The sequence below is a fragment of the Gossypium hirsutum genome, chromosome D09, assembly GCF_007990345.1.
Source record: "Gossypium hirsutum isolate 1008001.06 chromosome D09, Gossypium_hirsutum_v2.1, whole genome shotgun sequence".
In the NCBI taxonomy this organism is placed as follows: Eukaryota; Viridiplantae; Streptophyta; class Magnoliopsida; order Malvales; family Malvaceae; genus Gossypium; species Gossypium hirsutum.
Window position 1 is genome coordinate 27,936,733 of NC_053445.1, and position 17,247 is coordinate 27,953,979.

The 17,247-nt window shown below is 27.8% G+C and overlaps 1 long non-coding RNA gene across 4 annotated transcripts; it reads right to left on the reverse strand.

Moving 5' to 3' along the window:
* Positions 1-11,183: 11,183 nt before the first annotated feature.
* Positions 11,184-14,150, reverse strand: LOC107890432 (uncharacterized). Of its 4 annotated transcripts, none has more exons than XR_001681952.2 (7): positions 13,591-14,150; positions 13,219-13,410; positions 13,017-13,123; positions 12,735-12,927; positions 12,340-12,485; positions 12,136-12,234; positions 11,205-11,661 (listed from the first exon to the last, which is right to left on the reverse strand). It is a non-coding gene; the product is annotated as an uncharacterized lncRNA (long non-coding RNA). The 4 variants fall into 4 exon arrangements; XR_005918643.1 differs by having other exon boundaries at positions 11,205-11,888; XR_001681950.2 differs by having other exon boundaries at positions 11,184-12,234.
* Between the last annotated feature and the right edge of the window lie 3,097 nt (positions 14,151-17,247).

Sequence of the window (17,247 nt, forward strand, 5' to 3'; positions counted from 1 at the left end):
TTTCTTTCCTTTTAATCATAAAAGAACCCAAGTTTTTTTTATTTATTTTACATACGAAAAAATAGGATTTTAGCCTACAACACTTAATCATTTCCCAATATTTATGAATTCGGATCACATAGATATAATATAGCTTGAATTTGATAGGAAGTCATTAAAATTATAAAATTATAATTCTGTCACAAATTGATAAACTTATTTTTTTAAAATTCGAAGATATTCACAATATTCAAGAAAGTTTATACAAAACTATAAAGTTTGAAAATGGGTTTAAGCAAAAAAAAATTAATCTCGCTTAAAATATAAGTCAATTTTTATTTTAATGTTCAAAGCTTGAGCTTGGCTCGATTAATTTTTAAATTTATAATATGATGTTATTCTTTTATTTTATGCGTTATGTAATTTATAACATATAAAAAATTAAATATATTATACTATAATAAAAATAATAAAAAAGTATGTTAACCGGTTTGTATTAGAAATTTAATAAAAGAAATGTATATAATTATAGTAAAAGAAATATGTAATAATAAATAAAAATAATAGCAACAAGCCTAATAGAATCAATTAGTATTTAAAACATACTGAATTTCAAGAATTATGTATGATATTGATATTAAACATTAATTTAACTCAAATTCGATTCGATTTAACCCATTAATATATCTAATTACAAATATGTTGAACTACAAATATATAACACAAAATCAGTTTTGAAAATAAATTAAAAAAAATAAAAGTATATAGTCTAAAAGATAATGATAATTGGAAAGAGTGAATAGTTTTTATCTTTCCTGATGTGAAGTTATATGATAGTGAATAATTTTAGAAGAATGAATAATAATTTTAGAATTAAATAATACTTTTATAATATATAAAAGAAATTATATAAAAATATTAAATGACATAATTATTCATATTTTTATTTAATACTTTTTTGGGTTTTTTTTTTCCTTTTACTTTCACCAGCTTATTTGATATCACTTGTGACACTAAATCTAGTAAAGTGTGTTATTATTATAAATATATCAATCCAATATTTTTAAAATTTATAAATGAAATAGATTATTAATATGTTAAGTTAATAAAATAATAAGATATTACGATTTAAGAACTTTTTATGTTAGTAGGACATTCTTGTAAAAACTAATGTAAGATTTGTAATATAACAATGTAATCATGTATTCTTTCAGCTTCTTGTGATCCTACTTCCTTTTTTAATCTTTTTATCTCTCACACAGATTAGAATACAAGTACCCTTTATGTATCAAAACTTCTTATTACATTATTTTACATCTAATTATCATATCATGTAACATATTATCTTAATGTCTTTTTTTTTTTCTTTTTGTAATATGACTTTAGAGTTTCTTATCTTGTGGCATTATATCAGAACTTTTATTGTATAATATGCCATCCAGACATATAACATATTATATGAATGACTTATCTTAAAACATGTTATTGTTTTGTATTCATCGTATTAGATTCTTATGTCACATGTTTGTCATGACCCTTCAATCGGTAAGGTACTTCTATAGGTCTTCAAGGCATCACTTGAAGATGCATGGCACGAACCCAAAACTTCCTCGTATGGAGATTCACTTGGCAACTCTAGTATCATTAATTTGATCTACTGGTACCAAATTTGCAAAGTGGATTCTTATATGTTAGAGGTTGAAGGTACAAATGTAGGGAAGTGCACCTTGGAATAACAAATCCTTGAGGGTCAATAGACATCCAAGAAGGACAACAATGGCTTGTCTTCATAGCGGGAAACGACTCAAAGAAATGAGAGTATCTTATTTGGTTGACATGTTATGACAGTGTTAGTTAATTAACAAACACAAGTTGGTATTTATAATATTGTATTTGAGTTTGAGAGAGATTGTTATAGTAATAAATATAATTACAAATGTTAAAAATTACCTTCAATATTTTTATTTGATTCTTTCCTAAATTGATGGCACCATTCTATATAATATACTTTTATAAGAATCTATCACAAAATTTATTTTTTTTCCCATGCAATGCATTAAATGAATTAATTAAAAGGATAAATATTAAAATTACATAAGAAATTTAGTTTAATGTGTAATGCTATACATAAATTTTGATTTTGTATGATTTTATACATGAATTTTTTATTTGGTTTAGTCTAATGTCCAATGCCCATTATTGATGTAACATCATTTTACATTTATATATATATATATGTTGCATATACAAATGATTATATTATCCAATGCAAAAAATAATTGATGTATTTTTTTTCTTTAAATGCGTATAATTGATTCAAAATCAAAATTTCAAGAATACATGTGAACCACAATTAAAGTTTCAAATGTATAATTGCACTAAATTAAAGTTGATGTATCAAATTGTACATTCAATCAAAGTTCATGTATAATTATGAGTTTTATATCTTAATTAAAATATATCAAATCATTTTATAATTTTTGTATAATTTATAGTAAAATATGGTAAAAAAATTATATATAATAGCTTTGTGAATTAATTATGTAAAGCTATTGTTTCTAACATTTATATTATAATAGTAAAATATTTAAAGTGCAATAAATTACTCAAAAGTCTTTTTTTATATGATTCAAATAATTTATCTCTTATTTTTCAACGGTCACATTAATTTAATATTATAAGATATGATGATGTGTCAAGTGAGAAGAATATTCACTTGTCACGGACATAACTAGGGCACATAAAATATTTACTTAAATGTTTGTTGTATTAATAAGGAATTATATTTAATAATTTCTTTTTTTTTCAACAATATAACTTTTTAAGCTTTTTCTGTTTTCCCCTTATAACCACGTAACCCATTATTTATTAATTATTTTTCAATTTTTTACAATTACATTATAACAGTTAATAAGGCACTTATGCACTTGAAAATTTCCACGATTAATATATAAAATAATATTTTAATTGTTCGTAAAAATTTAAATCACAAATGAGACATTCATGTTAATTTATACTACTATATATAAAAGAAAGGTCTAAAGCCTTCCTTAAAGGGCATCTGTCCATTATTTTTTCTTTTTTTAACAATGAGAAAAAATGGTTAAATTCCAATTTTAACTCCTTTACTTTTTTATGATTATATAAAATGGTTAAATTTCAGTTTTAATCCCTATAATTCACTCAAATTTGATATAGAGCCTTCCTTAAAAGATACTTGTCCCTTCTTTTTTTTACAATGAGGAAAAGAGGCTAAATTTCAGTTTTAACCTCTCTACTATTTCATGATTATATAAAAATGATTAAATTTTAATTTTAATCCCTATATTTCACTTAAATTTAATATTCAATTTCTAAACTTTTTTTACATAATTTAGACACCTATCCAATCTTTTCTTTTCTTTTCTTTTGACATGAAAAAATAATGTCTAAATTTCAATTTTAATCTCTACCTTTCTGAAATTATATGAGAATGGTTAAATTTGATTTTTGATCCATATATTACTCTCAAATTTGAGATTAAATCCCTATACTTTAATTTTGACATAATTTAGACACCTATCCATTCTTTTCTTTTGGGCATGAGAAAATAATGGCTAAATTCAATTATAATCCATCTACATTTTTAAGATTATATAATAATGGTACAATTTCATTTTTGATCCCTATATTTTGCTCAAATTTGAGATTTAATCTCTATACTTTAATTTTGATATAATTTGGATTAAAATGTTGAGATGATTTTTTAAGAATTGTTAACACTGTTAAATTTCTCTATTAAATTCTAGTCCACTATAAAGTCATTTTTTTTGTTACATTGATACCAAGGGAGTTATTTTTCTTTTAAAATGTCATACTAGCAAATTTAACGATATTAACAAATGGACTTAAAATTTAAAATTCGAAAAGTAGAGAAATTAAATTCTTAAAAGTAAAAGTATGGAGATTAAATTCAAAATAAATGAAGAGTATAAAAACTTTAAACATATTGTAATATTTAAATTTTTACTCTATAATTTAGTCAAAAAATAAGTAATCAACCCAACGCGAAGCATGGGAAGGAACCATACTAGTTTCTTTTAAATACACATGAATTAATACATATATTAAATCTAAATCCAATGATCTTATTCATTTTGGCAACCAAAAGACTTAATAATTAGTATCCTCGTATTTATATTTTTTTGATATTATAAAATAATTTAAAATGTTTTTTACTTATAAAATTTTAATAAATTAATAATTGATATTATATAAATTATAACTGTCTGATTTCCAATTGTGTTGAAAAAGACTGTTTTGGAATCCCATTTCTGTAAATCGGGTTCGTAAATATTAAATTAGAAAATTTATGGAGTTGGTATAAAATTTTATTAATGTTTGGTCCTTTAGTTTTTCCTATTAATAGTTTAATTAAGGTACAATGACTAAATTGTAAAAGTTTGATCGCTATATACTTTTAAAAGGTTAAATATAAAATTGGTACTCAATCTTGTCCACTTCTCCCAGATTGGTACTTAAGGTTTTTTTGTCCCAAATTGGTACCCGAACTTTTTTTCCGTCCATGAGTTTGGTATCTGAGTCAAGCGGCGTTAATTTTTTGTTGACGTGATGTGGCAACACTGACCATTCGTGCTGCAAACTAGACCCCTTTATTAATTTTTCTTTCATTTTCTCTTTTAATTATTTTTCCTTTAAAAAATAATAAAACATTTTTCTCTTTCATCCAAAACAAATTAGGATTCTATTCCTTTTTCCTTTTTTTTGTTTATTTTCTTCTCTTTTCTATCTTCTCTTCTTCTTTTTCTCCCTATTCCTCTTCCTCTAACCCTAGCCGCTGCCGTCATCCATGGCTTTCTCTGACCGATTCGACCATCAAAACCCTTCTTTCTTCCTTATCTTTTCAAATCTTGCCTTGTATTTCTAAGAAATCTCTTTAAAGTCGAAAAAAATCAAAGCTTGATGCTTGAGTTTTTGAAATCATACTCTCCACTTGTTGATGAAAGGCTAAGAAGGCTTCTGGTGAGGCTAAAAGCGAGTTGAGCCAAAGGAAGCAGTAGCAGTGTCGCTGCTACGACAACAACAAAGAATCAGTTTCTTGGAGCCTAGTAGAAGTTCTTTAGGTCATGGAGTAAAGGGTCAACAAATTCAAGGGAGGAATTGCCCCTGTTGTTCATTGGATCCATAAGAGTTTTAGGGTTTTATGAATTCTAATAAAAACTCATTACGTTTACTTTTTTGGGGGGTTTGTTTGTTATGGAGAAAATAGGGGTTTTTGTCTCCATTTTTTATTGTCGTTGCAATGTTGTTGCTTTATTGATTTTTGCAAAAAAGAAGTAATGAACCCGTGCTTTGACTATTAAGATTCTACAGCTTTTTTTCTTGGTTTTGATTGAAGCGTTGTTAGTTTATTACTTTTTTTGTATTTTCATTCTTTTCCAATGCACAAAAATAAATGATTTCTTCATTGTTACCCTTCTTGGATTATATATTTCTATGTAAAAGATCTCTTCATATATTTTGCGTATTCTTTTGCTTATAGTTTTTTTTGTTTATTTTTTAAGATTTTGGGTTCTTTGTTTGTTATTTGTTGTTTGAATATGCTGGGTTCTTTATTGTTTGTTATTTGTTCTTTGAATGTGATGAGTTTTTTTGTTTTTTTAATATAGTTGCCTACATCTCCCATTTTTTTCTCATATTTTCTCAGGAAACAAATAGAAAAAATTTGAACTACCCAAAAATTGAAAAAAAAAAGAAAAAAATTGAATGCGAAAATCCAAAAAATAAAATAAACCCAAGACTCAAAATATAAAACAGAGATAAACCCAGAACCTAGTAGCTAAAAAGAAAGCAAGGTACATAAAAAAAAACCCTTTTTTTGTTCTTTCTCATATTTTCTCAGGAAACAAACAAAAGACAATGTGTTTAGAAAGAAAGAAAAAAGAAGAAAATAATTTTAAAAATAATTTTATTGATTTTTAATATTTTTTAGATTATGACATCATTATGACATCATTTATGCCACGTGTCACAGTCTTTTTCCGCCACCTGTCCTGAAGTTAATGTCGTTATGCTCAAGTACCAAACTCGTGGACGGAAAAAAAGTTCGGGCATCAATCTGGGACAAAAAAACCATAAGTACCAATCTGGGAGAAGTGGACAAGTTCGGGTACCAATTTTATATTTAACCCATTTTTAAATAGCAAAAGGTTCTAAATGGTAATTAAATCATTTTGCTTCATCAAATAGTGGAGAATGATGTAAAGTTTCATTAACTTTGGTTAATTGTGATTATGGTTTGATTAATTAAAGTTTAATTAAATTAATTTTGATTAATTAAGTTTACACAAATCATATAAGTCAAAATTAAAGAGAGAGAAATCCATTTGTTCTATTCATCTTCTTCTCCACCGAACAAAGAAAGAAAGAAAACCCTTAAGGAAGCTTCAAACATTCAACCCCTAAGTTGTAAGTTCAATTAAGTCATTTTTTTGTAATTTTTATGTTGTTGAAGTCATGGGAGTTTGATTTAGCTAGCCCGTGTACCAATTTGCAAAACTGTTAAAGTTTTTAAAAGTTTCCATTTATGATTTCTTGAAGAAATTAGTGTTAAATTGATAGGTTTTAAGCTTAGATGTGAAAAGGACTAGCTTGTAAAGTTTAATAGTTAGTTTTGTTCAAAAGGACCAAATTGAATAAAATGTAAAATTTATGTGAAATTTTAGTAATAATAGATAGTAGAGGGTCTATAATGGATGTAATTGAGATCGGTTTTGAAACCAAAGCTCAAATTTGAAATATATTGTTATTTCGATTTTAGGGAATAAATTGAATAAAATACAAAACTTAAGGGGCATTCTAAAAATGGAATCAAATAGGTTCATGCATATCATGGAATGATATAAAAATGTTTGATATTGATGAATTGTCTAAAATAATTGATTAGATCAAGAATTGAATCAAACTGGGGATAATCGAGGTATAGCCAAAATTGTCAAATAGTCCATGAAGATTCAACTTGTTGCTTTTGGCCAGGTAAGTTCATGTGGTATGAATGTGTTTAAATTTTTATGTATTTAATTTTTTCATATATGTTTGATTGTAGGTTGAATTGTGGAAAATTGACATGAAAGGAGAGAATTGGACTAAATCGTAAAAAAATGTTTATATGTGTTAAAGATCCTCGGGTGAACTTTGTAAAGGTTAGGATACGATTGGCATGCCAATAGGGTCTTCTGTAAACTTGTACCGATTGATTATAAATGATTACTGAGATCCAACATTTGTTGCGAACTCAAAGATTCATGTGACACAAGTTTAGCCTAGACTGGTAACCTAACACGAATATACTTAGCTCGGACAAGCAACTGGTATGGTATAGTTACCTGTGTATTCGAGTCCGTTTACTAGAGCTCATCGGGTGATACAGCTTATACAAAATGAGAAATTGAATTGTTATAAAATATCTTGTTGTTCAAATAGAAAGATTTTCGATTTTGAATTAAGTATGAACTATGTGTTTGAAAGAGTATGAGATTGAAATTGTGACCTAATATATCATAACCTTGATCACTTATAGCATCATATGGTTTGATTTTGATATGATACTCAACTTGTTGATTGTACGATATGTTATGTTTAGTCAAACTATGCCAACATTATGGTAGCATATTGTATTTGATTGTATGACAAAGTAAGTTTTTGTTTAATGCCTATGAACTTACTAAGCATCGTATATGCTTACCCCGTTTGTTTTTCCTTTCCCTTGTAAATAATCACGTTGTGAAACGTGTCAAGTCAAATCAACTTGAAGCTCACACTATTCTATTATCGAATCAGTAAATGTTTGATAGTTTTGAATCCTTAGGTTGTGACATGTATATAGGTGTCTTGATGTATATGAGTCTTTTCAATTGAATTTGGTATTAAATTTGGTATATATATGTGATCTAAATGTTGGTATTTGCATATGGTTTAAAAAAATGTATGATATGGCATATATGGTGCCTAGTTGAATGGATATACTTTAACTTGTATTTTTAAGGTATGTATGACATATAAATTGACATGTTTCAATATGGTTTGGTATAGGTAAATCATTGGTATTTGGATAATATTATTGATATGTATGCCATGGCAATGAAATGCTAAGTTTAAAATTGGATAGGTGATAAATGTTGTTAAAAAGTTATATATGGTCATTTGAACTTGATTGATATGTTTTTGGAGTGTTTTGATTCAAATGAAGTTTCTAATTGATGTACAAGTTGTTGAGTTGTTTGGAGTACTGAAATAGGTATAAAATGACTCAATTTTTACCAAAAACAAAGTCCACGTCCTGACAAGTAACTTTCTTCGTCGTAACATCAATCGAAAATAAGTGATTTCACGACGTCATGATGTGAAAAATTATTTGGCAACATCACAACATGGAAGTGGTAATGTCACGACGTCGACCCTGAAATTTTAAAACTTCACAAATTGATCCTATTTTGTGCTCGGGTCAACAAAAGAACTTTTGTAAGCTCGACTAAGACTCATTTTGATACTTTAACCAAAAATGAATATGTTTGGCATTGAATTACATATGTATGTGAATATTTTACTGTGATTTAACTGTAGTTGCTTTGGCAATGAATGTAGCATCCTATAGCTTGGACTTAGCAATCGGGTCAAGTGAGGGGTGCTACATAAATTTTAAAATATTTATGTATTTTATATCTTGTCATGTCATATAGCATTTATAGTGCGAACTTTTAAAAGGAGAGCTATGATAACCAAAATAATCTTAGCCATTTGATCAAAATAAATGATTCTAAACGTTAGATTTTATATTTATGTTTTCTTATAAAAATAAAACCAAAACAATATCCATTTTTTCTCTTTTGTTTTTTCTTTTATTGTGTAATTAAAGTATGAGGGCGAAAATATGGATAATCTTTACTTTCAGATTTAAAATAAATGGTTGATCAATTTTTTTAAATACCTAATACTCAAATTGTTTAATCTTAATAATCCTAATTTCTTACTTTTCATTCCAATTTTTTCTATAAAAAAATCTAGAAGTAAACATTATCCAAAAATATCTCACCCTTAAACTTCAATTACACGGAGAAAAGAAAAAAAAAAGAGAAAGATTGAGTATTGTTGATTTTTTTTTAATATGGTAAGATAAATACAAAATCTCAAGCTTAAAATTGTTTATTTTGATCTAATGATTAAAATCATTTTAATACTCATCTTAAAAATTCTCACTATAATTACTATCATAGTATTTTATGTCATATTTTTAATTATTTTTATAATATTTACGGCATATAATTACATGATATCGAATAATGTCATATCTACCAAATATATATATATATAACCCTTAATAATAGTAACATCCAATAAGATAAAGAAAATGAAATAATAATAAAAAGCTAAAAAGTTAATTTTGAGCATGTGAAGTGGCAACCTCACTCATACTACCCAGACAAGTGAATTGCCCACCTTATTTCTTTTTTTTTTTTGTTTCGTTAATCATAGACATGTGATATATATATATTTGTATAAATAGGGGTTTTTAGTTTATATTATAGTGAGAGATTAATTTTGTTGGAGTCAAAAATAATATTTAAGTAGAACTTTTTCAATAATTGTAATTTTAAAATTAAAAAAATATCAGTTTTTCTAATTATAAATACGCATACTTAATGAGTGTATTCTTAAATAAATAAAGGGTAATCTACAAAAATAGTCACTTTTATTTGCCTCAGGTTACATTTTAGTCACTTATATTTGAAATGTTACGTTTTAGTCACTTTTGTTATTATTTTGTTACGAAGTGATCATTCTACCGTTAAGTTCCGTTATCACTCTAACAGTAATCCTATGTGGCAGTCCAACTAAATTTTAAGTGCCAATTTGGATTTCTAAATGGGATGAAAATAGATTTTAAATTAAATAAATTTAATTAATTAAAATTTTTAAACCTAAACCTTAACTGAAAAAACTGTTCATCTCCTCTTTTTAATTTTTCTTCATCTTTTCTTTTTTTAGGTTATTTTTTCATTTGACTGGAAAAACTATTATTAAGATCAAAATAGTTGAAATCAAATTGACTGCTTCATAAAGATGGATTCAATGGAGAGTCTAAGTATGTCTTCTTTGCATTCCTCTGTCTCTTTTATTCAATACTGAAAAACAAAAGATTGAATTTTTTATTGTTTAATGAAAACCCTAAATTAAAATTCTTGATATTTTCTTCGACTTTTTGAAATTATTTGTGAACATGTATTTTATTTTGCGTCGGTAGACATCCCATAAAATGCAACCAGAAACATGTTTTCATGAACCTGTTTCATTCAAGCTAATTGTAAATTTTTTAGAAAAGGGTTGTTACTTTCACTGTTCTTGTTCCTAATCATTATATTTTCTAGTTTTTTCATAGTTCTTGAAAAATTGGTTGCTCAATCAAATTTTTCTAATCTGAATCGACTTGTATGTTCACAATCTTTTTTTTTATTTTGAGCTGATTTTGAGCTTAGTACTTGGATTATCTTCTTTCATTCGACTTGAAGTTGGTGATATATGAAAATACTTGGGTTGAATGCTGTTTTGGTGTTTAACTTATCTTTTTCATTTATTTACCAGCATATTTTTGCTTAATTAGTTGAATTGCAGTCCGTGGCATTGATGGTCTTGTAAGTGGAATCACTTTTTCTACCGATTCTGTGAAGAAAAAGATCATCGAGCCTACAAATTTTGAACCAAGCCATTTCAATGGATAACACATCAAGCCAACCATCTTTAACCCAACAAAGCTCAAACTTGACAGCAAATTTTAGGGCCAAAATACCTTTCAAAAGGAAATCTATTTTGTGAACAAAGAATATATCCTTTTGGAAGGGTTGTTGAATCATGCTAACAATACATTTTGTCTTAATTGAGGGTTTGAAACAATTTTTTTTTTGAAATGTTAAACTATTGAACAATTACTTGAGAAATGGCTATTGGACATGTTATATATTCAACTATTGGACAATTACTTTGAATCCTGTTGTTTTAGTTGTTGGATTGCAGGTAAGCATTTGTTTGCTTGCCCTCGCAACCATGTGGAGTTTTAATTGTTGAAACATAGAACCTGAATCTGTGTGTGTATTTGGCATTTACAAGATAGTTGCAAGGGCATTATTATTAAAATAATAATCATTTGATAAAAAGTATATTAGTATGCTAGTGTATAACAACTTTTCTCTTTACTGCAAGAAAAGATATAATTACAAAAAGGTAGTTGTACATACAAAAATGTCATATGACAATTTAAGAGCCGCACAATGAACAAATAGTTGTGTTCTATGAGACAAATATAAATAAAAGTTAAAGAATATGGTCCTTTTCTTTTCTCTTATTTATTGAAATTAAGCTAAGGAATCTGAACAATTTCTTTTAAAATTTTGTGAAGTAACTGAAGCTTTGAGAAGAATGGGCAATGATCACTCCCCTTAATCTTGTAAACTCCTTTTGGTGGGTTCTCTTTTACTAGTTTCTCTTGCACATCCGGTGAAAGAGCTCGGTCATCCATTGCCTGAATCTAGAATTGTCGTCCGCTTCCGTACTTCTCGAGGCATAGTGACAGTTTCTCCATTATAGGACCTAGTAGAGTAGGTCTCATGGTAACAATGGCCAAAGCTACATCTTGGAATAGAAACCAAATATCATGTTAAAATAATATGATTCTATAAATGCACACAACATTTAGACTCGAGTGTGGTATTAGCATGTTAAAATGTAATGTAATATTCACCAATAAAACCAACACGAATCATCAGAAACTACGGTATCTTGAGTCTTGACATACATCATATTCATAGCCTCTTGTACAAAAAGTCTAATGATATAACTCATTTCCTGTTACGTTATCCCTGCAAACGATTGCAGCACTAGATTTCATTAATCATAGTGCAAGAGTACACCAAATAACAGAAGTGACATATACAACATTGATTGGCCCAAAAAATGGCCATATATGCATACTTCGTAGCTAAAGCTTCAAATATTTCATTGCTTACATATTATAACTTTTGTACCCCTAAAAGTTGGAAAGCATTGATTACATTACAGTTAAAGCAGATTTGTGTAACTTGTACCTTTAATCAACTGAATTGTTACCTTATTTTGGAACATCAAAATAATGAAGAGGGGACCATACTCCATGATCAGGTCTATCCTTATTTCTTGTATGTTTTTCATGCTTCTCACTTCCAGAACCTGAACCACGCAGTGCCTTTTTTATGAACTTGTCATTTGAAACACTTTTTGTATCAAAATCACATTCCAAAGCAGCAATATCATTAGAGACACGACCTAGCATACATTTTATCAATTGTGTGAGTCAATGGAAGAATGACTTAACCCCCAAAACTTCCCCCTCGAGGCACTGGCAAGCTACACGGTCCAGCTTTGACAGTAGCAGCAGAGTAAGCATCAATACCATTGTCTGCCCACTCTGATCGATGTTCCTGCAAGAATCTGAGAAGTATTACTGGCGGCACATTCTACAAAAAGAATGAAAGCATCGGTTTATAGAAATAAAATTTTGTTTGACACATGAGTAAAAGCTGAGAAAGCTATAAGATGGTTCATTATACCACAAATTTAATATTGAGGCCATCATCACAACATTGGGAAGAAAAAATAGTTTTTCATTGTTTAGTATTTGTAAATCTTCTGATGTAATTCATATGCTTGTAACACATCTAGAAACTGACCTGCAATAACATGGATGCTTTGCCACATAGAACCGCATTTCCCATTGAAGAAAATCCATTACTATAAGAAAAATTTATGTCCATCATCTTTTCAGGAGACGAGTTTACAAAGAGGGTAACATCATCAACGCCGTCACTTTCCAGCATCGACCATCCTTCATTAGTAAACCCATTAACAACCTTATTAAATCCCCTGGAGAACAGAATATGTTACTGCCATCGATCAAGAATCTACCTACACTGACATAGATGGTGAATTATTGAAGAGAAGAATGAACATACTTGCTCAATTTGTGACTAAGTGCACGCAGAGCTGCAGGTCTTCTCCCCCAACTAGTAATATTCAGCTGAGATATTTCCTAAGAAATCTGCCTCAAATGATGCAAAGCCTGCACTAACGCCAAGGTTATACCATTAGACATTTAGTGTCTTGGTTTAACTCCTAGCTCTTCATTCAAAGTATAGATGGAAGGAATAGTCTTACCGCCATTGTTGTCTTCTGAGCAAGCCAAGTTGAGGGCTCGTAAAGGGGTCGCAACACTTCAGGAACACTCCAAGGCTACATATAAGCAAGAAGAAATTTGAAACCGTTGCCTTGTACAATAAAAAGTTTCTATGTTTCAAAACGGAAGCAAGGAGATGATGCACCTTGCTGTTCCGATTCACCCTCTGAGACCTAGGAAATTTAAAACAAGAATCATAATTTACATTCAATAATTTTAAAATTAGGGACAATTCAAAAACTAGCAGCACTAGCGCATATAAAACACATAACAATGAAGTAGAATAAAACTTGAATATAGTTAACAATGGATGAGTGAGGGGAAATGAGACAAACAAAAGGCAAACATCTTACATGAGGAGTATTTCGGTCTTTTGGTTTTAGAATGATCTTTTTCTTCACAGAATCGGCAGAAAAAGTGATTCCACTTACAAGACCATCAATGTCACGGATTGCAATTCAACTAATTAAGCAAAAATATTCTGGTAAATAAATGAAAAAGATAAGTTAAACACCAAACCAACATTCAACCCAAGTATTTTCATATATCACCAACTTCAAGTCGAATGAAAGAAGATAATCCAAGTACTAAGCAGATAAAACTAATAACATAGAAATATAATTTAAAGAAAACAAAAGCTACTAACCAATTAGCTCTGAACCGAAACTTACCCAAGACCAGAAAAAAAAAAGATAGCAAGGTAATTCAGCTCAAAATCAGCAGTAAGAAAGAACAATATGGAATACCCACAAAGAGATTGTGAACATACAAGTTGATTCAGATTAGAAAATTTTGATTGAGCAACCAATTTTTCAAGAACTGTGAAAAAACTAGAAAATATAATGATTAGGAATAAGAACAGTGAAAGTAACAACCCTTTTCTAAAAAATTTACAATTAGCTTGAATGAAACAGGTTCATGAAAACATGTTTCTGGTTGCATTTTATGGGATGTCTACCGATGCAAAATAAAATACATGTTCACAAACAATTTCAAAAAGTCGAAGAAAATATCAAGAATTTTAATTTAGGGTTTTCATTAAACAATAAAAAATTCAATCTTTTGTTTTTCAGTATTGAATAAAAGAGACAGAGGAATGCAAAGAAGACATACCTGGACTCTCCATTAAATCCATCTTTATGAAGCAGTCAATTTGATTTCAACTATTTTGATCTTAATAATAGTTTTTCCAGTCAAATGAAAAAAATAACCTAAAAAAAGAAGAGACGAAGAAAAATTAAAAAGAGGAGATGAACAGTTTTTCAGTTAAGGTTTAGGTTTAAAAATTTTAATTAATTAAATTTATTTAATTTAAAATCTATTTTCATCCCATTTAGAAATCCAAACTGGCACTTAAAATTTATTTGGACTGCCACATAAGATTACTGTTAGAGAGATAACGGAACTTAACGGTAGAGTGATCACTTCGTAACAAAATAATAACAGAAGTGACTAAAACGTAACATTTCAAACATAAGAAACTAAAATGTAACCTGAGGTAAGCAAAAGTGACTATTTTTGTAGTTTACCCATAAATAAATATTGGTTTGAGATTCAATTTAATTAAATAATATCCAAAGGGTTGAGTTCAATACTAGAATTAGGGGTGAGCAAAACTCGATTCGACTTGAAAAAATCGAAAAAAAATTCGAATTTCGAGTTAAACGAATCGAGTTATTCGAGTTAATCGAGTTATTCGAATCAACTCGAATTTTTTTTTCGAATTTCGAGTTCGAATCGAATTGAGTTTTCAAATTCGAATAACTCGAATAATTCGAATAATTCGAATATCAAACTATAATATTTTACATTTTTACCCCAAACTCCTAAACCTTTTTACTTTTCCCTCAAAACTTTTACTCCTTCCCACTTTCCCCCCAAAACTTTTACTCCCCTTCCCTCCAAACCCCCCAATCTACCCAAAATCCATTTCCCACCAAAATTTTACTCTCCCATTTATTTTTTCTCAAAATTTTACTCCCAAAAACCCTCAAAACCTTTTATTTTCTCCCAAAATTTTTACTCCCTCCCACTTTTCCCCTAAAACTTTTATTCCCTTCCCATCCCACCTCCTATCTACCCCAAACCCTCCCCCCTCCAATTTTTTTTAATATTTTTCCTCCAAAATTTTACTCCCCCTATTTACTTTCCCTCAAACTTTTATTTGCCAAAACTTTTTATTTTCCCCCTAAACTTTTACTTCTCACCCTTTACCCTCAAATAAAAAATCAAAATTATCCAAAAAAAATTCACTAAACATAAATAGTAATAAATTTATTTATATCTACTATTTATATTATTAAATTAAATTTCACATTTTATATTATTTATATTATTTATATTATTGAATTGTTTAGTCATATTGAATATTTATATTAAAATTGAATTATTAATTATGCCATACAATATTCGTCTTAAAATTTTATATTGGTATCAATTTCACATATTATTTTTAAAATAAATTTTATTAAAAAATCATATTTTTACATTTAATATATTTTTTAATTCCAAAATACATAGTGACAAGAATCTGAAGATAATTGAAACAACTAAGCAAGCAAAAAAGCTAACCAATATATAAAAAATTAATAAATAAATTATGAGGTGATGAAAGTTAATAAAAATTTCATTAAGGTGGACAAATTTTATTATGATGGGTGACAGTGGTTACAAGGATCCAAAATTATTTTTTAAAATTTAACTCGAACAAATATATTCGATTCGATTCGATTCGAATTCCATCTCACTCGACTCGATTCGAGAAAACTTCAAATAAAGTTAGGATGATAAAATGAGATTCGAAAACTCGATTAACTCGAAAATTTTCGATTCGATTCAATCGAATGCTCACCCCTAACTAGAATTCACCTTTTCTTTATTTTCTTATCCCTTAATTTTTGTAATGGTAAGTTGAAATCACTTACATCAATATAAATTTAATTTTTTATTATGAGTAAAATATAATTAATTTATACATTTTTAAAAATTTTATAGGATTTATTAAAAAATTTATTCATGTAAATTGAAATTTCAAAACTTAATATAAAATTTGTTAAAATAAAAAGCAAAATTCAACTTAAATTCATACACTAGAAAAGGGAGATAAGAAGGAAGTAGTAATAATGAAGCGTGGAGGCGTCTGGATTTCTTTTGTGGGACCCACATCTTAACCTTTTTCTTATTTTAAACACCTTCCGTACTTCCCTTAATAATAATACAAAAAATAAAAAATAAAAAATAAAAAATAAAAAATAAATGGAAAAAGATTCCCGCGCTCTTCTAACAGGCTAACCGACAAATTTCGCCGTTTACAAGCTTCCGTTATCTTTTTTCTTCACCCTTCTCTCCCAATCTTCTCCTTTATTTTTATTTTTATTATTTTCACCGTTTCCATGAAATGGCTCGGCTCGGCTCGGCTCGGCTCAAGTGTTCCGGCTAACAACTCTCTTTGTTTATTTGCTTCAAGGAATCTCTTTTAGATTAGATTGAGGATTACATAATCAACAACCTAACTGATGACCCCTCAAAAAACCACACAACCTAATTTATGGCTAAACTCAGTTAAAATTTCATTTTCATCATTAATGTTATCGAATTGTAATACTTTGATGATTTTTTCCTTAAAATTATAACGATTATAATCTTAACCGAAAAAAATATCGTGACGTGTTAGTTTAAAGGTTAATATCTAACTTAACTTATGAACTATAATTGAAATATTTAATTTTATCTTTATAACATTTTTTAATCATAATTTTGAAAAATAATTATCTAAAATTTTAAAATTATCTACAAATTCTTTAAAAATTCAGAAATTTATTTATTTTCTAAATCTATAAATTTTATTTTTTTTAAATTATAGTTATGTAATAAAAAAAATCATAAAATCCTTAAAAAAATTAACCTAAGTTGAGTAGGTTAAATTTCAAAAATTGTAAAAATATCAAAAAATTCTTTTAAAAACTCTGAAATTTTGTTATTTTATTTTTGAAATTATAAAAAATGTTTTT